This window comes from Canis lupus, chromosome 8 (assembly GCF_048164855.1).
Source record: "Canis lupus baileyi chromosome 8, mCanLup2.hap1, whole genome shotgun sequence".
Lineage (NCBI taxonomy): Eukaryota > Metazoa > Chordata > Mammalia > Carnivora > Canidae > Canis > Canis lupus.
Window position 1 is genome coordinate 13,776,023 of NC_132845.1, and position 23,970 is coordinate 13,799,992.

At 36.8% G+C, this 23,970-nt stretch overlaps 1 protein-coding gene across 7 annotated transcripts in view; it reads right to left on the reverse strand.

Annotated features, from left to right (window-relative positions):
• TTLL7 (tubulin tyrosine ligase like 7) overlaps window positions 1-23,970 on the reverse strand; it is a 153,399-nt gene that overhangs the window by 97,734 nt on the left and 31,695 nt on the right. The gene's annotated exons all lie outside the window — the stretch shown is intronic.

Sequence of the window (23,970 nt, forward strand, 5' to 3'; positions counted from 1 at the left end):
AACTGCATAAAGCAGACCACATTTGAATTGTGACTTAAAAAATAAAAACAATTTTGAAAGGCAGAAAACAAGGAGTCTTTATTACCATGACCTTATTTGGGCACACACAGGAATGCAATAAACATTTTTTAATGAACTAATTTGATTTGGCTACACCTTAGCATGGCCTACATGACACCTATATTTTCACTCGGTATGTATGAACCTAGGTATTCATGCCCTGACTACACTACACTGCCCAATCTACACTATCAACTTTCTAATTTCTCCCTTCACATTGTAAGAATCTTTGAATTCTTGTAATATGTCTCTAAACACAATGAAAAATTATATAACCTATCATGATAAAGGTATGGGATTAATATCTTTATCAGGAGATTATCAGGTTTATCAGAAATTCAGCTACATAAAATGTGACTCATATACATCACATCCAATAGTCATTTTTAATAATAAGATTCATTATTAAAGGGACGCCTAGGTGGCTCAGTGATTGAGTGTCTGCCTTTGGCTCAGTGCATGATCAAGTCCCGCATCAGGCTCCCTGCATACATCTCTGCCTCTCTCTCTGTGTCCCTCATGAATAAATAAATAAAATCTTTAAAAAAAAAAAGATTAAAAAAAAAGATTCATTATTAAAGAAAATTTAGAACGTAGTTTGTTCTCAGGTACCAATTAAACTAAAATAATTATCTAGAACAATTCAATATAAAAACTAGGAACTCTTATTTATTATAGACCAACTGTGGGCAGGCACTGTTAAGAATCTAAAATATCTTATCTCGTTAGTTTAGATACCATTTCTGAAGTTTTCCAGATATGGAAATTAAGGCTTTCTAAGTTAAATAAATCAAGGTAACAGTTTATAAATAGAAAACCTAGGCTCTGAACCCTGTTCTGTCCGATTGTTCATACTATTCACAAAGCCCCACTATTTTCAGACACTGTGCTAATACACTATAAAGATGTAAAAAACAAAAAACAAAAAAATCTTGGCAACTCAATTGCAGTACAAACTGCAAGATATGGGTGTATTGTGGGAAATCACAATACTTCAGACCAAACAGTGAAATCACAGTGAATATCCCTAGACTGATCTCAGCTCCCAATTCCAAGCTGGAAATAGACTGGATTACCTTTCAGAATAAAAGAAAGGAATGGTCTAAAGTTCAGCGTGATTTCTTTCTGGAAGCTCTGTGATACCTCAGGGAGGTAACTATGTAGGTTTACAAGTCCTTGTCCAACACCTTGTTACCGGAGTAAACAAAGATCCCCTTATGGTAACAGAGTACGTGTTACATTGAAAGTAGGTGACAAAGTCAACAGGAGTGTGAGACAAGGTCTGCCTAACTATACTGACACTACGTTAGTAACCGTCACAGGCTCTAAAAAGAGATTTGTTAATTTCTGACTTAAATAAAGTGCCTAACTACTCTGATTAGTGTAGACCTCAAAACAAGCACTGTTACCTCTTCTCCCACCGCACAGTAATTTAAAGGCCTTAAATTTAGTCTTTTCATACATATGCCTTACTACTTAATTGCACTTATGTTCTGGTGAATAACAGTAAGAGTGCTTTAACAAACTCAAGAACTTCATTCTACCAGTGAATTCTAATCATTTCACTTTATTCTTAGTAAGAGATAGGAGACGACAGACTGATCACACCACTCAAATGAGCCGTAGTTACCTACTTTTCAGAAGTACACAGCATGTTTCAGTTACCTCCGAAATACTTGGAGCCAAAGGTTTCTTAACCTCAGCTGCAAAATAAATCACTTAAGGAACTTCTGAAAATCCTGGAAACCAGGTCACACCTTAGGCCCCGGTGGGGCCCAGGTATCGGCCATACTTTAAGTTCTCCACATGACTGTATCATGCAGCCTAGACTAACAAACTCTGTTCTAATGACCCTGAAGCAAATAATAGTTAGTTATACACTTATCAGAAACAAATAAAACAAAGGAAAAAACTTTGGAACCTATATAAAAAGAGGCCAAATATTTAGGTGAAAAGCACCCATTAAATCTTCATTTCTAGTTCAAGTAAACAAATTGGAGGGTCCGGGGAGGAATTAGAATATCAGCAGAAATTAAGACAATAAGCAATTTTATTTTGCAAATAAGCCATTTCCAAAAGGAATCAATTTCCCAAAATGCCAAGCAAATGCGAACCTTAAATGTAGAGGCTCCAGTGCTACCATGCAAAACAATAGATACATAGGACTAAAACAAAAAAAAAAAAATTCTAATTCCGATACATTTGTGTTGGAGTGCTCTTTCTTCCCCATTCTTCCCTTTGGATTACAACCCATCATGTAAAATCCAAATAAATTTCCACTTTTCCCCTACAGCCTCCTCTGACTATGACTGAAGAAATTAATTTCTCCCTCTTCTAGTCTATCACAGAGACCATTATTTGTACCTATCATATCACCAACCACAAACTCTGAAGGTAAGTGTGTGAAGACATGTGGTTTCCTTCTCTCTTGTTCACTCCCCTGCTCCCAGAGCTTAGAATATTTCCTGACATAATGCTAAATAAGCACTTGTTCATGATGCCAGATGAGAGCAACCAGAGGTGGTCACGGAGCTCTGAGAAGCAAATACGTATCATTTACAGAACACTTTCACATTTTTAAGTGAAAAAAGCAAAGTACATAAAAGCTTACATTTGGGTAAAATAACAGAAGCATATGTGGAACACAGGCATAGAGTAGTGGCGGCCTATTGCAGCTGTGGACAGCACATAGAGACTTACTTTTATGTACAACCTTTAGTGCATGTATTGCCTATTTAAAAAGTAAAATACATGTGATAAAAGTTTGTTTCAATATTACTATGTTAATAACAAAACCCATCAAACTTTGTATTTCATTTGTTTTCCTTAAAGATGTATTTATTTATTTGATAGAGAGCATGTGTGCACATCAGCAGGTGTGGGAGGCACAAGGAGAGAAGCAGTCTCCCCACTGAGCAGGGAACCCCACATGGCGCTCGATCTCACCACATTGAAATCATGACTTGAGCCCAAATCAAGAGTCGGATGCTCAACTGACACCCAGGCACCCCAAACTTTGTATTTCATTTAGATGAAAGTATAATATGGTAAAAAGGGCACTGAACAAGAGGTTAATTTGAATTCTTATCCTTTATAAGACAGACTTACCAGATAGACAACTTAATTTCTCAATGTGCATAAGGAAGAAATTGGTTTTTCCCAGACTTAGTCTAAAATGCCAACCAATGAAGAAAGCATTGGTGGTATTTTTGAAACAGGAACACAAGACATCTTTTGTGTAAATCACCTGAGAGAAACTCATACCTTCCCAACAAATCCCAGAAATCCATGCCTTAGTGAATACTATATAGAATGGGTTCTTCGTACATATTGGTGAAATTTTAGCTTACCATTGATTACTAAAATGAGTACTGAGTGTTATGCTGTATGTTGGCAAATTGAATTTAAATAAAAGTTTTTTAAATAAAATAAAATAATCTTTATTAAAGGTCAGTGGAAACCAAAATTAGTGTTAAGGTGAAAATACGTAAAATAATTTAAGTAAAAATTTAATAAAAGCCATTTTTATGGTGAGGAGAGGGAAGGAGAAAGAAATAGAAACTAGTACCTACTATGTACTAGGCATTTTCACATAACTTTGTATTTAGTCCACTCAATAAATGCCCCAATATGTTTTATTCCAATTTTATATATAGGAAAATTTAGATTTCATGGCTAAGTAACTTGCCCAAAGTTACACCTAATAGGTGACAATGAAGTGGCTTATCTCTAAATTCCATGACATATCCTACTTTGTATGCTACCATCAAAATTCAGTCTTTAAATAGGACATATTGAAGATTTCACAAAGAAGCTTAATTTTGCTTGCTCTCATTCCCTTTAAAAGCTAAGGAATGAGAACAAGAGAATCAAGCTGTGGTTTAAAATGTGGTTGAGATCACAAAGTTGCATCAGATTTAATCTATCTTCTTAGAACATCAAGGCAGATATCCATGTCCAGACTCTGTCTTCCTGTCTTTTCCTTCCTGAAGATACTGTAATTCAAAAATACCGTTATGTATCAGCATCTGTTCTCAGTGACAAAACAGATAAAAATTTTTCTTTCTTTGTGGTGCTTGCATTCTAGTGTGGGGCAAACAATAACAGCAGACATATTAAGTAAACTACAGAAAATGCTAAGTACTCTGAAGGGAGGAAGCACAACTGGTTAGAAGATCAAGAATGTGGGGAGAAAGGAAGGAGAAGGGTTGCAGTTTTAAATATTGTATCCAGATAGGCCTCATTGGGAAGGTGATATTTCAAGAAGGGTAATGACTTGTCCTCACAAGTGGAGTTGATTAAAATCTGATGCATGTGTACATATATATGCATGGAAGTATGTGAGGACGTGAACACGTGTGATGGGGAGGGAATGGGGAAACAGCATTTCTGTGGTACTCAACAATCTTAAAGCCCTCCAATATGGTTCTTTTTCCTAAATCCTGGTGTTCCTAGATATCTATCTTCTACATTGATTTTAATCTACATTTACTTTTTTTTCACACTGATAAGGAGAACACTCAGGTTTCACAGTGTATATAACTAGTTTTATATACTTTTGATAGTATATCACTCTTCTGGTGGACAGGGAGAGAGGAGGGGCAGGGAGATCCCAACCTCTCCATATACTTTGTGTCCCCAGTACTGACATTAGATTTTCACACATTGCTGATGATTCTCTTTGGTTCTTGTTTCTTAGCATCATAGTTTTTGACATCCCCCTTCCATATTTGATATCCTATTGTATGAGTTTTCAGTTCTCAAAACCCATCAAGAAGAATCTCTGTTAGTCAGGACAAGCTACATTTCAAGACAAGAATAAACATCCCCCAAATCTCAGGAGCTTAAATACCTAAGGTCTATTTCTTAATCATGCTGCATATCAACCAAAGACTGGCAGGGGTGTTCTGCATTTCATAGTCACACAGGAGGACCCAGGCTGTTAGAGCAGCCATTATCGTAAAACGAGTCACTGTGGCAGAGGGAAAGGGTTTTGGAGGATCTTGTATATGCAACTAATGACACAAAATTTCTACTCACAGGTCAATGGCCTGAATAAGTCACATGACCCCTGCCAACAAGAGTTAGGAAGTACAATCATTCTATATGACCAATAGGAATGAAAGCCAGAGGGCACCTGGGAGGCTCAGTCAGTCAAATGTCTGACTCATGATTTTGACTCAGGTCATGATCTCAAGGATGAGACTGAGCCCTGTGTAGGGCTCCACACTGGGTATAGAGCCTGCTTAAGATTCTCTCTCTCCCTCTGTCCCTCCCCCCCACCTCATGAAGGAATGAAAGCCAGTAACACTAACAACCATCACTCATAACAGACTCCAACCAATTAATTATTCCCTATTTGAACCTTGCCACCTACCCCTAGACACGATTTTCTAGTTTTCCATAGCTCCACTTTATAGTAGTATTCTCTGATTGAAAAAAAAAAAAAAAAAAGTTTGCTGAGACTTGCACTGGGCCCAGTCTGTCCCTTGATTTTATACAACAGATAATTAAACTTCTCTCTCCTTAGCTGTTAAGAATTATAATTACGCTGATGAGGAAAAGGAAGAAGACAAGGAAGAAAAGGAGAAGGATGAGGTTGATGCAGTCACTTAACATAAAACATGCTATGTGCCCAGGCATTCATCTAGGGTTTTTTTTGTTTTGTTTTGTTTTGTTTTTCATCTAGGTTTTTTACATATAAAACTCTGATCTTCACAACCATAGAAGATGCTCTGTTATTATTAACCCCATAGTTACCTAAATATAATGAACAGGTATAATGAACAATGATATTGAAACACAAGATATTAGAAATTTTTTAAATGATAGTTCTGCAAGTCACCTCAAAATAATGCTCTCTGCATTTCTATACTGAAACTATTTGATGAAAGATGTTTCTACTACTTCAAAATAATTGGAAGATAATAAATGTAGCTAAAATTATACCAAATTAAGCTTTTACTATGGGGAAAAAACACTCTCCACACACATAGTGTGTTATTGGAGAGAGGTTATTCCAAGTAGCAGTCAGAAATCCATTACTTCATGAAAATATCAAAATGAAGCAGTTGTTTTTTTGTGTGTGAAATAGTTATATTACCAGACATCAGGTCATGATTACAATTGTGTCTATTTTTGTGCTATAACACATCATTAAATTTTAGCACTTGGTCCCCAAACCAAATTTGATATTTTTATTTTCAAAAATTTAGTGCTTTTTCTTATGTACAAGTAAGAAAATGAAAGTAAGTGAAACATGTGCCAAGGTTTAAACATTAAAATCTAAAATGTTTTGATGTTATCAGGAATGGATTTAATGTGAGCTTTAGACCAGGGGCTTCTCAAACTTAATGTGCATGCTAATCATCTAGGAATGTCATTGAAACTCAGATTGATTCATTAGTTCTGGTGAGGGGGCCTGTGAGTCTGCATTTCTAACAGGTTCCCAGGTATGCTAGTCCACAGCTCATACTTCAAGTAGTGAGGCTCTAAATGACCACAGTGTTTAATACTATACTGACACAATTTTTTTAACTTATTGTCCATCTGTGTAACATGTGAAAATTACAAAATTATAAAATGATTTTAAAATTCATATAAGTGATGTGAAATTGCATATTAATGTTATAGGGCCCCATGAGTCAAATAATAAAATAAAATAAAGATTAGGAAATGTTGGCCTAGAGTAGTGATTCTCAAAATATGGTCTCAGCAACAGCTGTATCAGCAACACCTGCAAACTTATTAGAAATGCACATTCTTGCGCTCACCCCCGAAATTTTTTAATCAAATTCGGGGGTGAGGCCCAACAACTGACAAGCCCTCCAGGTGATTCTGATGGAGGCTAAAGTTTGAGAACCACTGGACTAGAGAGCCAACAGCTGGTAGCATGGGCAAACTCCAGGAAAGTGGAGGACAACACTGCTACAGTCTACTGGAGTCTATTCCCTCCCCACTAGTCTTCTAAAGTAGAATCACCTGACCAGGAAAAAGTGCAGGAGAAAGTATTTGCCAAGCAGGACTCTGAGCAGCTAGAAAGGAAGACATTTGCTACAAAGGATCTCATTTACTGGAAACAGCCCTGCTATGTAAGATGTGGTTTCATTAATCTAGAAAAACAGTTTATACCCTTTGTTTGAGCCCAAACCAGCTACCAATGTTGATCAAATAAGACATCCATTTTAAAGATAATCTATCAAAAATCATTAAACATATAAGGATTAACAGCAACCACAAAGATTAACAATATACCCTCTCCTCCAAAGCATTGGGCCAGGAGCATAATAAGTTGATCTGAAAAGGTCATAGCTGAAAAATGGGGGGGGGGGGGACTCCAGAGGGAAGAAGAGTTGCAGATGAACATCAACACTGTACATTGTGTACATTGTTGGTACACACACGCAGTGAAAGTACTATACACAAGTAAAAATAAATGAACTAGAACTACATGATGAATCACACAAATAATGCAGATAAAAAAGTTGAGGAATACAAACAGAAGTGTATTATTCATATAAAGTTTAAAATTACATAAAATAATAACATATGGTATACATTGAGAGAGAGAGAGGATCACTTAGGAATTAACACATATAAAATAAAAGTGTAAAGAACTACATGGGGATGATAAACACTAACTCTGACACCTCTTGAGAGAAAGGAGGAGGATGCAACAGCCAGGCCTATTCTACAGAGAAAGAGCACCAAAGATGTCATTCTTAACATAAAGAATGAATATATACTCTTATCATGGTTTAGCCTTCTAAAACAGTAAAATAAAACAGTCAAGATTCTTTTATTTGAATCAGTGTACTTTTTTTGGAAGTATTGTGTTCTAAGTTACACTGTTGGAAACTTAGGTCTGATCCTGACTCACAAGTAATGTGGAGTCACTGAAGAGCTTAAAGAGGAGTAACACAATCCAACTTTCTTATTAATAGATTATGCTGACAGTAATCATGAGCTGGATGGAAGAGAGAGAAGAATGGTGATAGGGTCCTAAGAGGGTGTTACAAAAGTCCAGAAGAGAGATGGTATGAGCTTGATCACAGATAGAAGCAATAGACACAGGGCAAAAGAATACTGCTACTACAGAATAAGAAGTTGGTAATCAATAAAGGAAAATAATCTCAGACGACTTGTAGGAACTGGGTGGTTCATTCATCAAGAGAATGCCTGCAGAAAGAAGAGTCATTTTGAGGGGTAAGATGATTTCAGTTTTATATTTGCAGAAAAGGATAGAGAGAAAAAAAATAGAAAATAACACAACAGAATTAGAGATTGTAAATAAGGAAAACCTCCACTTTTATAAATAAAATTGTTTTAATTAAACACAGAAAGGTCTGCTCCAAAGCTAACTACTCCTATTTTTGTGTTCTCTGCCAAGAAATTACAATAGATTTTCAAAATGCCCAGCTGCCTGACTGGTGAACAAATGACATCACCCAAACAACTGCCCTAACAATAATACATTGGCACCACTCATTGTGTGTACAAATTAAAAAGGTTTTCAGAGAATCTACTTACTCCCTGAACACAGAAACTTTTGTATCCCTTTCTCAGACTGGGTATATTCCCAAAAGCTAGATCTGCAGTGTTTTCGACCTGAAAATAACCATTTGATCAACCACTTCTAAAAACCTGAAAGAAGGCCAAGTGTGACATTATATAAGAATAAACAGAAGAACTATTTATTCATTCTAGTTACAATTAATATTGACTTTGAGCAATAGTTGTTCCCACTAATGTACTGCTTGTTTTTCAAATTGCCTTACCCTGCTTAGTATTTCTTCAATGTTTTTTGGTTAAGTTACAACAGCCATAATAAAATGCCCACTAAACTATGTGGAATGTCTTATCTTTGAAATTTAGCCTACTATGACACGAAAAAATAGAAACTGATAAATAGGAAATGTAACAGAGCATATCTTGAAGGCATTATTAATAGTTGTTTTATTTTCAATACTTAGCATAATGAAAAGCGCAAAAAGCTTATTCAGTAAATGTTGAACTAAATAAAGTTCGGAAAGGTAACATCTATAATTCAGCTAATAAAGTGACAAAAGACAAGGTGATTTCATAATGTAGCCATCAAATAGTTAAGTAGAATCAAAAGGTACGTTTCCTCAGAATGTAATACTGAGGTTCTATCTAATTCTCCAGTAGCCTAATGAAAGTCTCACTTTTTATTGACAGTTGAACATCACATCCTCAAAACACCCAACTTATGTTTCACTACATCAACATTTCTCTTGTTCTAAGCTATGGAGTTAGAACTGTGGTCCTGTGGACCCAGCTCTCCTTAACTTGCAGTAACATAGATCACAAGGTGAAAGAAGGGACTAAGGGAAGCGGAAAATTTCTAAAATATCCAGTTCTCTGTTCTCTGCCAGAAAATGCACAATAGATATCAAAATGTGCAGCTGCTTAGCTGGTGAACAAATGACATCATCCAAATGTCATCTGATAGCAACATTTATAGTTTTAAATGTCCGAAACTTAACTCTTTAACTTCCACTGAAAACCTGGTACCTCCTCTTTTGTTCCTTATCTTGGCAGAGGACATCACTATAGCCAAACATCCAAGAGACAGATAAATCAGAATCATCTTTTTTTTTTAATTTTTAAATTTATTTATTCATGAGAAACACAAAGAGGGAGAGAGAGAGAGAGAGGCAGAGACACAGGCAGAGGGAGAAGCAGGCTCCAAGCAGGGAGCCCAACACGGGACTCCATCCTGGGTCTCCAGGATCAGGCCCTGGACTGAAGGCGGCACTACACTGCTGAGCCACCCAGGCTGCCCCAGAATCATCTTTTTTTTTTTTTTTTTTTAAGATTATTTATTTATTTATTTATTTATTTATTTATTTGAGAGAGAAAGAGAACCTACTGGGGGAGGGGCAGAAGGAGAGGGAGAAGCACCCACAGCCCTGAGATCATGACCTGAGCCCAAGCAGATGCTTAACTGGCTTAACCACCCAGGCACCCCAATCAGAACCATCTTTAACTCTTCCTTTAACCTTCTTATTTGATACCAATTCAATGCATACTTTGTTACCAATTTTAGAGTATAAGTAGTTTTATTATTTTTATTTCTACCTACTTCTAAAATGAGTTTTAAATCTAAAATATATAAAATTCATTGGGTTGTTGAATAAGCCCCCATTGTCATCCATATCAGTTAATAAGTTAACACATGTCAAAAGAACACTAGCCATTCACTAATTCTTCCTTACTAACAAAATACTTACTGGGTTGTTATGGGTGGCATTGTGTCAATCTGAATAACCACATTTCCTAGACTTCTTTACAAGTATATCTGGCTATGTGACCAAATCCTAGTTAATGAGATATAAGTGGAAGTTGTTGAGCAGCAAGATAGACAACTGACAGATACTCATTTACTTGCTTTCCCCCCACCTCCTTCCAGCCTGGAATGTAAATGTGATTGCAGGAGCTACAGCAATTCAAAAAGACACTGGTTTTATTATGGAAATGATACGTCAGTCTTGGACTGCCTACATCCACAGATAAACCTCCATCTTGTTAAGGCATTATTATTTTAATTTTCTGTTACCACCATCTAAATGTGCATTATAATGGACATCTTATTCCAATAGAAATTATTGTTTTGGTTTCTGAAAAAGATATACCAGCCTAAATGCAAAGTCATGAGCACAATGCCTTTGGACATTTATCATTTTTGCCACAGCCTACACTTACCCATTTTCTGTGAACAGTAATCTGGATATTTGCTGGTAAAGCACCATCCCCCATCAATCTATGTGCTTTAGATGGGGTTGATGCTGATCCTGGGTCCAAGGCTGGACAAATGACTTAGATCTAAAATAACTGTGAAATCCCATCTCGTTGGGCATGGAATTGGTTCAGAGATGAACACAGGATCCAACCAAGACCAGCAAGAATCAAGCCCCGAACTCATTTTCAGATTCTTAAAGAATATAGTTCTCTTTTGAGCTGGATTCGAATATGAGAGAATACACACTTGCTCACACCTACACAAAACCTAAGGATGCAGTCACATAAAGAAGAGAGAAAGATAACACATCCCCCAAATTTTCAGCAACAGAAACTAAAAAATTTCTTTTCTGCTTAAACTTGGTTTATAACCTTATATAAAGTTGGTTATAAACTTTGTTTATAAACAAATAACAATGTATTTAGGTTCCGCTTTTATTTTGTTTAAAGAAAGAGAATTACCTCAAAATGTCCTTGCATAAAATGCCACAACTCAAATGGAATAAAAGGAGGCTTCATTGTACGTTTCCTCCAGGAGACAAATGGCTCCCAGGCAGCAGCTTTAAAAATGTCTTTTAATTTACATGTTCTTCAATCTCAAAGAGCCTGAAACATAGGAGCTAAATTGCTGAGCTACCATATCAGAGGGATATTATTTGTTAGGAGGTTTTGAACTTCAAATAAGAAATTTTCAGTTGTGGGCAGCCCAGGTGGCTCAGCAGTTTGGCGCTTCCTTTAGCCCAGGGTGTGATCCTGGAGACCCGGGATCGAGTCCCACGTCGGGCTCCCTGCAAGGAGCCTGCTTCTCCCTCTGCCTGTGTCTCTGCGCCGCCTCCCCCTCTCTCTCTGACTCTCATGAATAAATGGATAAAATCTTAAAAAAAAAAAATTTCAATTGTATTAAGTTCTAGAATCAAGTAAATCTGTCACAGTTTTCAAATCTCTGTAAATTAAATTAAATCCCATTAAAATTACGCCATGGTCTGAGAGTCGTGCAAAGTTTAGAAAATCCATACAGAAAAAAGAAAATATACAGGTCGAGCTCATGTAATGTTCTGCATGCTTCCATCAGCTAAACTAAGAGGTGTATAACTATCAGATCTTAAGGAAGGAAAGAACAATAGGGCTATTTTGTTGCAAAGTGCAAATAAAATAGGTGCAAAGTGAATTTATAAGATCACTCTTTGTTAAGAAAAAAAACATACCAACAGCCTTCATCTAACAGACCCAGTATTAAGAAAACTAGTTAAACAACTATATTTCAATAAGTTTAGCCTTTTTTTAAAATAAAAATATTTCCCAAAAGTCGTTCCAGGCATTTAAAAACACTGTATCTATCTGGCACCATGATCTTTGAGGTGAAACTAGTCCTTTTATGGAAATGCAAAGGAGGGCAGCCTGGGTGGCTCAGAGGTTTAGCGCCCCCTTTGGCCCACGGCGTGATCCTGGAGACCTGGGGTCGAGTCCCACGTCCGGCTCCCTGCATGGAGCCTGCTTCTCTCTCTGTCCCTCTCTGTGTCTCTCATGAATAAATAAAATCTTTGAGGAAAAAAAAAAAGGAAACGCAAAGGAAAGATCTTTGTCCTTTATTTTAATGAACAATAATGAAACGCAGAATAGAAGCGGTGCCTGAAGTTAACCAGAGCACAGTAATATGATATCCACAGATGCTATACTCTCAAATAGTACTATTTTCTAACTGATCTTTCCTTCTTGGCCTCTACCTTTCCTTCTTATATGAAGTAAGTAAATACTATAAAGGTGTATCACAAAGCTGTCTAAAAGTTTGCTTATCCCTTCATTATTTCATTGCATTTCTAATTAAGGCAATAAATACTTTCTAATGCTAATCATTTTATTAGGTGCTCTTGTGAGGGAAAAAAATGCACCTAGCCTTCACCATATACATTTTCTTTTAGAGAAGGTATCTAATAAATACCCAAATACCCAAATATCCAAGAATTCATCCAAAATATATATGATATACAACTGTATCAACATAAATACACTCAAGAATGAAAGCTGAGGGCAGCCCCAGTGGCGCAGCGGTTTAGCGCCGCCTGCAGCCCAGGGTGTGATCCTGGAGACCGAGGATCGAGTCCCACATCGGGCTTCCTGCATGGAACCTGCTTCTCCCTCTGCCTGTGTCTCTGCCTCTCTCTTCACTCTCTCTGAATGAATAAATAAATAAATCTTAAAAAAAAAAAAAAGAATGAAAGTTGACCCTAAATATCTATAACATTATGCATGTAACCATATATCCATAACATGTATTTTGGTGTTATAAGTTAAATATTATACTAAATCGACAAAGCTGATATTCAGTTGTGCCTCATAGGATTTGGGTTTACTATTTTTTAATCTTATCTATTTTCAAAATTATCCATATATATTAGCCTGGCTAGAAAAAAATGTGTATTCTTTGGAACAACTTTAATCAACATATTGCATAATGATTGTCTACTTTTTTAAAAAAGATTTTATTTATTTATTTATTTATTTATTTATTTATTTATTTATTTATTTAAGAGAGAGAGTGAGAGCACAAAGATGGTGGAGCAGAGGAAGAGGGAGAAGCAGACTCGCCACTGAGTGGGGAGCCTGTAGCAGGGCTTGATTCCAGGCCCTCTGAGATCATGACCAGGGACAAAGGCAGATGCTTAACTGACTGAACCACCCAGGTGCCCCTTATCATCTGCTTCTGTCTTAAACTGGCTTTGGTGACTATTGCATTGTTGGACCTTGTACTAACAGATTATTTTTTAAAAGCTTCATTTATTTTTCCCAATCAATCTATTGAAGAGACAGGTTGGCTTTCATTAAGAATATGAAAAAGATAAATCTTACAATAATATATACTTGGTATGCAATTTTAAATATTGTCTCTACCTACATTATTGTTGTCTTCTGTTATCTGTTATTTGATTAAACATTCACTTGAATGTCTTCTTTAAACAGCTATAATATAAGCTGCTGTGTAGTATACGTATGCTGCATTCTCCACAGCACTTCACATCTTTAATATATGGGTGGGCCTCATCCAATCAGTTGAAGGCCTTAAGAGAAAGCACATTGAGGTCCCCAAGAAAGAGGAAATTCAACCTCAGGTTGTCTTTGGACCTGAGCTGTAACATTAACTCTTCCTTTGGTCTCCAGCTTGCCAACCTACCCTGCAAATTTTGGGCTTCTCAATCACAGTGACATAACCCAATTCATATACATTCATTTCATTCATTCTCTCTCTCTTTTCCCACTTCCATCTCTTCCTATCTCCCTATATATACATACACATACACACACACATACACATACTATTGGTTCTATTTCTCTAGGGAACCCTGACTAATACATTCATTATTCCATAGGGTCAGCTGTATTTCATGAGACTGAAAATCTATTTTAAATACTCCTGAAGGCTTCCTGAAGAAGTTTCTGAAGGAAAATATATACCAGCCTAAATACAACCTAGGCCTAAACTAAAGATGGTATATTATTATAAAAAGAATGAATGGGACAATTGTATAAAGAAGAATCTATGGGATTAATCTCTAGAATGGAAGGGAGGAAATGAGTAGATAATATAGACTACTCCATAATTACCACCATATTTCTTTGATTCTAAGCCATACTGTGTTGTTTTTCAACATTTAAAAACCTCTAAAATCGTGATGCACCTTATAGTCACTGTCAGCTAGGTGGCAGTCCTGAAAAGCTACCATATGCCTGTGCATAGACATCAAAATTTGCAGAATCCATGCCAGAGGCTGAGAGAAAAATTCAGATATATAACAATAATGGAATATTCTTTTTAAAAATGTTGCAACAATTACTCTTCATGACACAGAGGATGATGTTGCCTGGAAAAGCATGCGCTGTGAATGAAGAAGAGATTCAAGTGTTTGTCTTTGAATTGGAAGAACTTTAAAGAATGCTTTGATCCATTTATTTTACGTACAGTTTCCTTTTTTGTATGCATAATGACACTTTTATTTTTTTTAAGATTTTATTTATTTATTCATGAGAGACAGAGAGAGAGAGAGCCAGGCAGAGACATAGGCAGAGGGAGAAGCAGGCTCCATGCAGGAAGCCTGCTGTGGGACTCAATCCGGGGACCGTGGGATCACACCCTGAGCCGAAGGCAGATGCTCAACTGCTGAGCCACCCAGGCGTCCCAGTAATGACACTTTTAAAACTACCTTTCAAAGTCTCTTCCAATGTGTATACAATTATACTATGAAAGAACTGTTCCATAATTGGAATTGCAGAGGGGTTTTTTTCCAAGTAAATAAAAGATCAATGTGTCTTACAATGAACATGATCTTAACTATGATGAAAAATAGTAGTGTATTGGCTATCAGAATGTCAAGTATGTAGAATTAATGACAACTTCAATGACATGTAGGCCTTTACTCTATGCCAGCAGTTCTTAAAATTAAATGTACATCAGAATCTCCTTGAGAGCTTAACTAGGGTTCCCAGGCCCCAAACCCAAGCTTGCGGTTCGAGGCAGCACAACTCATACAAGACCTCACTCAACAGCAAGGTTGAGAATCTTCATGTACTCTGATTTGGGCAACATCAGCTCAGAGGCAGAGTTGAGCCTGTAGAGAAAGGATTTCAGTATCTGCCCATGCAGAGGGAAAGGGGAAGCAATGACTGCCTTGTGAGTGATCCACTTTCAAACCCAATTCTGACACCAACAAGTCTGTGTCATAACTGCACAAGGCGCTAACGTTTCCAATTATTAATCTGATGACAGAAAAAATAGAACTATGACCCCCTCTAGATCTAATATTCTAAAATCATTGGCCACATACACACACACAGAAAGTTTAATTTATAATTTAGGGCATTCATGATCTGGAAAGGTTTTCTACTCAGGCCTCACTCAAAATATAACTTCCAAGACTGCAATTAAAATTGGACCCAGAATGCAGAACTTGCAAAATAGTGGAGTGAGGAGTTCAGCAACTCTTCTCTCCCAAAACAATAATAAAACTGCACAAAGTTGTCAAAACTCTTTCCAGGACCCTGGAAAATGCTCAAAGCCATAAATGAAAGCTTTATTCAACAACAGCTACTGAACTCAGGGTAGTAACAATGAAAGAGCCATCTGAGTGTGGAGCCATCCAAGGGTGACACACCATCACCCTCCACTTCCATCAGTGCAGTTGTGCTACCAGCGCTGGGAAAAGCATGAAAGGCAGCAGTTTTGCTGCTTGAGGGAACTGACCTGATTTGGAGCAAAATGTCACAAAGCACCACGTCCACAGGCATTGTCACAAAGAATAGCAAGCTCCATGGCAAATATTAGAGAAGGCCAATATCATAGCTGCATGTGGTTGTGACCTTAGCAAACATTATTGGACCAGAAAAATACTGGAATCATGGGTACCTACCCACCATCATACCTAATTCCCAAGAAAGTTGCCTGCCAGTTTCTCTGCTCTCCTTACTCACCACCTTCACTCCTCACCCACCTCTAAGGGGATAAGAATTTTAGTGTGAGATCCAAAGGCAAATAGGTTAAACCTAAATTCATGTTTCTGATGAAGACAGTACTCCACTTCGGCTAGGCAGGAGACAGTTCTATCTACTTCTTAACTCTCAATTGAGCTCTAGTAAAGCAGCTGAGTTCCAAGCAGAACAGTTTTATTATTAAACACTAATAAACGTCAGCTAGGTCACTGGCCTGGAAAATTATCATTTCTTTTGGCCTTTAGTGACACTGATGCTAGGTAACAGAAATATTTTTCTCAACCTAGGACTTCCTCATGATTATCCCTCCCACAGAAGTCCCATCTTCTGCCATCAAAGAAAAATGAGAATGCTGTGGAAGGGGAGGAGGGCGGGGGGTGGGGGTGAATGGGTGACGGGCACTGAGGGGGGCACTTGACGGGATGAGCACTGGGTGTCATTCTCTATGTCGGTAAATTGAACACCAATAAAAATAAATTTATTATTAAAAAAAAGAAAAATGAGAATGCCGACTTCATAATCTCAATCTACAACACTGTGAAGTGGAATTTCCCTTCGCCCAGAGAGGTAGTAAGCTGCAGTGAGGAATATTCATAACAAACATTAAAGACATAAAGTTAATAATAAACAATAAAGAAGTTCACCCTGCCAATGCTTTAATTTTGTAATTTATTTTATATAATTTATTCTTCTTATGAATGAGTTAAAGATTAGCAGATGTTTATTACAATATAAAATCTATGTTCTCAGAATGAGAACATTCTCATTCATCACAATAGAAAATAAGAAAAATTTGCACAAGAGTAATTTCCCCTCGAATACGCAAACACTTTGAGAATCACTGGTACTCCATTAATGTCTTGAACTAAATTAATAATTTTAAACAATTGTTGCAAAAAATTTCTATTCAATTTCATTGTTTACAATTATTATCTGAAAGTAAACATGAATATTCTTAGAAATTTATCAAAGACAACCATTTGATAATATTCAATGTTAGTGCTTTCCTGGTTACATTACTTTACTCAGGTTTACTGTTAGTAAAATGGCCATGAAGTAATCAAGTAATTTGGTAAATAAAATGTTTAGGTCTAGAGAGAATGCAAATACACTAGAACAAGTTAGTCATGACAGATACTGGTTAAATTTCACGGTTTACTCTCTAGATAATACTGATTCCAAGCAATGTTACATCAGTAAATTTGAAATGTTATTTATAAGTAATATCTCATATAACATAAAATTAAACATATTGCTTTCGTGTACATAAATTATCTATCACTTTAATCCATTGAATGTAGTACTATTAACATTAGAAAACTGAACACAACAAATTAAAAGCCCAACAACTGAAATCAAACTCAAAACAATTTATATTATTAGCTTACCCAGGTTAGCTTATAATTTTCACTCACTAAAATATTCCAGAAAACAATTTAAAAATACAGCAAAAACCTAAACTATATAATGTGTTTATGCTCTTGACTGGATAATTCCAGGGTAGGAACCTATCCTAATAAAAATCACCCAAATGTTGAGGCATGTTAGTGAACAAGGATGTACATCAAGGCACTATTTACAGCTGTAACGGAAAATAACCTAAATGTATCCAATTGAGAAATTTAGTAAGTTATGATATAGCCAAACAACAGGTTATCATGGTCATTGAAACTGGCTATGAAAAACTTTTACTCATGTGAGAGGCATATAATTATTTGAGAAAGAATATGAATGATTCACAATAATTTAAGTAATACATTTTCTTTTACCATGAATGGATGAGTGATAAAACTATAGAACATCCATTTTAACTTATTAAACCTAAACAAATATACCACCACTGTGATATTATATTCACCATCTATCTGCCTTACACATCACATTCCATTTGTTTTGTGAAAGTTCAGAATATTTTAAAGCCAAGAAATGGACATCATCAATTAGGAATCATATGTCAGGATGAATTTTTCTAATAACCTCTAAAAATAAATCTATAAAATTGGCTAATTCCAAAAGAGACTGATTCCTAAGTAGTACACAAGCATTACGAGTGTGAATTATATTTTGCATTTATTTTGGTACTTGGAATATTTACTAAACTAACTCTAAGGTTAACACTTCTAGAGTAAATAAAAATGTAAACTAAGTGATCTCAGATTCCAGGAATTCAAGCCAAGACTCAGATCATCAAGTAAAAATAGTCAGCGGTGAAGTTACAGTACCAGTTATATTTGCTTGAAGTGCTATTCACACCCCAAGTCAGAGAAAATTAGGAACACACAGCACATACTGAATTCATTTAAAAATTGTTCCTTTTAGAAAACAATGGAAAGAAAGTAAACTCCTAGAAATCCTCTTTTCCTAATCAAAGTGGAAGCATTCTGTTTTTAAGGTATTGATTTCAGTTTGGTCATATCAGGTTTGGGATTGCAAACAGCATGTCCACATAGAAACCCCAGGCAGAAGTCAGAAATTAAAATAACAGCTCTTCTTCCCTTGCTTGCCTTTTCCTTATGGGTATTATTCAAAAGATCTTAGTCTGAGTTCCCCAGAAAAAAGCCCTAAAATGAGGATTCAAGTACAAGTAGTTTATCTGGGGGAGTGCAGGAAACAGGGGAGTGGGGAAGTGAGACAGGGAAGAGGAGGCAGCCCATAAAGGGTGAGTGACAAAGCCAGCTACACTGGGTGGCTAGAGTTTAATCCCTGAGAGAACTCGGATGACCAGCATAAAATACATCTGCTTCAGAGTGAACCCAAACAGGGGTCAATCATTGCTTGAGGGCTGCTATAGGGGTGCAGTGGATATTAATTTTATGGCACTTCCAGCCCTCCTGGGGAGTGAGAATGAGAGTTGGGGGAAGGAGGCCTGCACAGGCAAGGAGTTCCTAGTCCCATGGCTTCTGGAAAAGTCCTCTTAAGCCCCAGGGAAAGAGATGTAGACACTGGCAGGCAACTGTAAGTAAATAAGAAGAGTATAATGAGATGGGAAGGTGCCAGGATTATGGGCAAGGCACTGAGGATATCAACTAAAACAACTATCCCTAAATTACATTATTTGTGCCCAAGACTTCAATTTCATTACCTAATGATCCATCCCAAACATGGCCTTTACATTCAACCAACAGACCATCTACCGCAGCCCAGCTACCATGTAAAAACAAGTTAAAACATTAGCACTGGTTCTTAGCAAGGTCTGGGGTTCAGTTTCCATACAGACAACTTAAGAACAACAATCTGATTTAGGTGGGTGGTGCCAGAAGATTTGATATTGTATAGCAAATATACTATAGTTTATATTGTTTCTTTGTTGTATTCCCATAGCAGGTTTCTGTATTAACTTAAAGTGTGTGTGTGTGTGACTTTGATGGAGTTGATGGAGAATGGTCACATGTGGACCCCACTCAGTGGCACACTGCTAGAACCTTAACTGGCTGTCAACTCTTCTGCATGCCAGGATCTGCAGGACTCGGCTCTGCACCCCAGCCCTGAATGCATCTTCTGGACCCTGCAGCAGTACAGCTCACTCAGTGTTATCTTCTAGCTCTTGCCACATAATCCTTGGTTCTCCCTGCTGTTAAGGTTTCAAGGCCTCTGCCATCTCCAGTAACGAACTCCCCATTCTAGTCCCTGTACCCTGTAAAATCCCATCAACAGTCCTAGACATCCTAAAAATAGAAGGTAAGAGAAGGACAAAGGAAGAGATGGAAAGAAGGGACTTAGACCAGTTGAACCTCTAGTTCCTAACTCTCCTTAGAACACCAGATTCTATTGCCAAGGCTTTTCCCTCACATTTCATACTTGGTGTCATTTTCTATTGTATGCATTCCCAAACCAAGCATCTTTGTGTCATTTTCTATCTCAAAACATTAACCCCAATAAGCGCATGTCTACCAAAAAACCGAGGCAAGAATGTTAATACCAGCTTTAGTAATAGCACAAACCAGAAATTGTGGTATATACATGGAATTACTTAGAATACAATACTTAACTTACAATACAAAAGAATGAACTACAGCATACTATAGTTTGCAACATCAATTGCTAACAGCATACTAATGATGAAGAAAGCTAGGTACAAAAGTCTGTGTCCATATATTCTGTATGATTTCATTTAGATGAGGTTCAAGAATAGGAAAAACTAAAACTGGACCACTTTCTTACACTGTATACAAAAATAAATTCAAAATGGATTAAAGACCTACATATGAGACCTGAAACAATAAAAATTCTAGGAGAGAACACAGGCAGTAATTTCTCTGACATCAGCCACACAGTATTTTTCTAGATATGTCTCCTGAGGCAAGGAAAATAAAAGAGAGAGAGAAAAAAAAAAAAGAAAAACTACTGGGACTACATCAAAATAAAAAGCTTCTACATAGCGAAGGAAACAACAAAACTAAAAGGCAACCTACTGAATGGGAGAAGATAATGGAAATGACATATTCAATGACAAGACAAGAAACAGAATCTTAATTATAGAGAACAAACTAATGGTTACCAGAGGGGAGGGAGATGGGGGGAATGGGTGAAATAGGTGATGAGGTTTAAGGAGTGCACTTGTCATGTTGAGCACTGGTGATGTATAGAATTGTTGAATCACTCTATTGTATACCTGAAACTAATATGACACTGTATGTTAACTATAATAGAAGTAAAAGAGGAAAAAGGAATGGGAAAAATTAAATCTAAAACATTAGAATAAAGGCCAACTCTGGGCAGGATCAGGGATTATTGATTGAGAATAGTCAAGAGGGAACATTCTGGGATGCTGTAAATGTTCTGTATCTTGACCTAGGTGATGTTTACATAAATTTATACATACTTAAAATCCATCAAACTGTACCCTTAGGATTTGTGCAGTTTACTCTATATGTTACATATATTTGTGTATGCCATTTCAAATTTTTACAGGGTAGTAATATATAACCATCAGAAATAGGAGGAGAATGAAGAGACTCTAGAGTCACAGAATTCAAAGGAGAACAAGATTTCCAAAAAGGTACAGTTTAGGCAACCATATGAGTATACAGAAGGGAAGATCCAAAAAGAAAAAGACCAAGAAGTAGTCATTTTATTAGAAAAGTAGAGGTTGTGATAATTTTGCAGGCAGCAACAGAAAATTACTCCCAGTTTACTAAATAGGAGGAAGAGATTGCCTTCAAAAAGTAACAGGGGAAAAAAAAGATACCATGCAGTTTAATGGAAAGAAGGTCTAAAGGAAAGATTTGGATTTTCTAGGGTTTTTTTGTTTTTTTTTTTGGTGGAGAAGGATATGATAGGGAAAAAAACCTAAATATGTTTGAGAGACAGTGTATTAAAAATAATTAAAAATACAAGAGAAATGAAATGCCTAATAGGCTAGGCACACACCAAATCCACCACTACTTGTTTTATAAATAAAGACTTAGTGGTACACAGACACTCTCATTTGTTAATGTATTGTCTAAGGCTGCTTTTGCCCTAAAAAGGCAGGATTGAACAGTTGTAATAGAAACCATCGGACCACCTTCATTTATTGATCCCTTAATGAAGATCCTCTAGGAGTCAAGAAGAGATAGAATTAATGGAAGTAGAGAGGTTACCCTGGGAAAAGAGTAAAAAATGTGTGATTATGACAACATGTAGTGAAGAAGCAAAGGAGGGGTATAAGGAATTAGTCCTGGGGCACCCAAGTGGTGTGTTGGTTAAACACTGCTCTTGGTTTGGCTCAGGTCACGATCAGGGTCTTGAGATAAAGCCCTGCCTCAGGCTCTGTGCTCCACACAATCTGCTTAATACTCTCTCTCTCCCCCTTGTCTCTCTCTCTCTCTGTGTCTCTAAAATAAATATTTTTTTTAATTAGTCCTACTCTATTCTAGGAAATGAGCAGACCACTGAGTACCCATAAACAGTCAGAAATGGTTTCAGCTTCCCAGAAACTAAGCCAATTATAATAATATTAACAACTACTACTGATGCATCTACAACTACAGTAATGACTAATGTTAATATTATACAGCTTACTGAACAATTCCACCTGGATATTCTCAATGCCACCACAAATTCAAAATATCCAAAACAAACTCACAATGTTGGCACCTTCCTCTCCCTCAATCCCTAGTAATTCTATCCCTAAGTCCTATTTTATTTATCCTCTGAATATCTCTGGAACCCATCTACTTGTTACTATCCCCTCAACCTCCACATTTAGTCCTAGCTACTATCCATCTCTCATTTAGACCACTGCACTAGGTTCCTAAAAGATCTACTAATATCTGCCATTAGTCCCCTGCAATCTACTTTCTACAATACAGATTCCGAAAAATATACACATACAATGGAACATTACTCAGCCATAAAAAAAGAATGAGATCTTGCCATTTGCAACAATATGGATGAACCAAGAGAGTATGATGCTAAGTGATGTAAGTCAGGCAGAAAAAGACAAATACCATATGATTTCACTTATATGTGGAATGTAGAAAAACAAATGAACAAAGTAGAAACAGACCCATAAATACAGAGAACAATCTGGTGGTTGCCAGAGGAAAGGGGGTGGGGAGAGGTGGAGTGGGAGATACAGACTTCGTTATGGAATGAATAAATCATGGGGATGAAAGATATAGCATAAGGGATATAATCAATAGTAATTTAATTGGGATCCCTGGGTGGCGCAGCGGTTTGGCGCCTGCCTTTGGCCCAGGGCGCGATCCTGGAGACCCGGGATCGAATCCCACGTCGGGCTCCCGGTGCATGGAGCCTGCTTCTCCCTCTGCCTGTGTCTCTGCCTCTCTCTCTCTCTCTGTGTGACTATCATAAATAAATAAAAATTAAAAAAAAAAATAGTAATTTAATAGCACTGGTGATGTATAGAATTGTTGAATCACTCTATTGTATACCTGAAACTAATATAACACTGTATGTTAACTATAATAGAAGTAAAAGGGGAAAAAGGAATGGGAAAAACTAAATCTAAAACATTAGAATAAAGGCCAACTCTGGGCAGGATCAGGGATCACTGATTGAGAATAGTCAAGAGGGAACATTCTGGGATGCTGTAAATGTTCTGTATCTTGACCTAGGTGATGTTTACATAAATTTATACATACTTAAAATCCATCAAACTGTACCCTTAAGACTTGTGCAGTTTACTCTATATCTATAGTGACATGGTGGCTACACTTGTGAGCATAGCATAAATATATAAAGTTGTCAAATCACTATGTTGTATACCTGAAAGTGATGTAAAACTGTGTAAACTACACTTCAATTTTTAAAAATACAAATCTAATCATATATCATGTCATGTTACTCTCCCATTTTCCTTCACCACACCACCCTAGCAGACTTAAACTCTCCTTTGATAGCTTTTCAATACTCATCCGATAAAATCCAAAAGCCCATTCATGGCCAAAAAAGACCTTTCCAAAAAAAGTCCTTCATACTAGTCAATTAAACTAGGCTAACAATATTTCCTAGAAATTAGTTCCAGGTTAGTTAGCCAAAAAGAAATCTGCATGCAATTTTGAAGACACAAGTAAAGCAAAAGGCATTGTGCTCTGAAGGTCAGTATGAGGCATCATGCACTGTTTACTTGTACATGTTGACATTGATCTGTTTGCTCCTCTTGTTGACATAGGAGGCATCTGAGCCTGCAGTTACTCCAGCTCCTTGCCAGATCTTCAGCTTTCT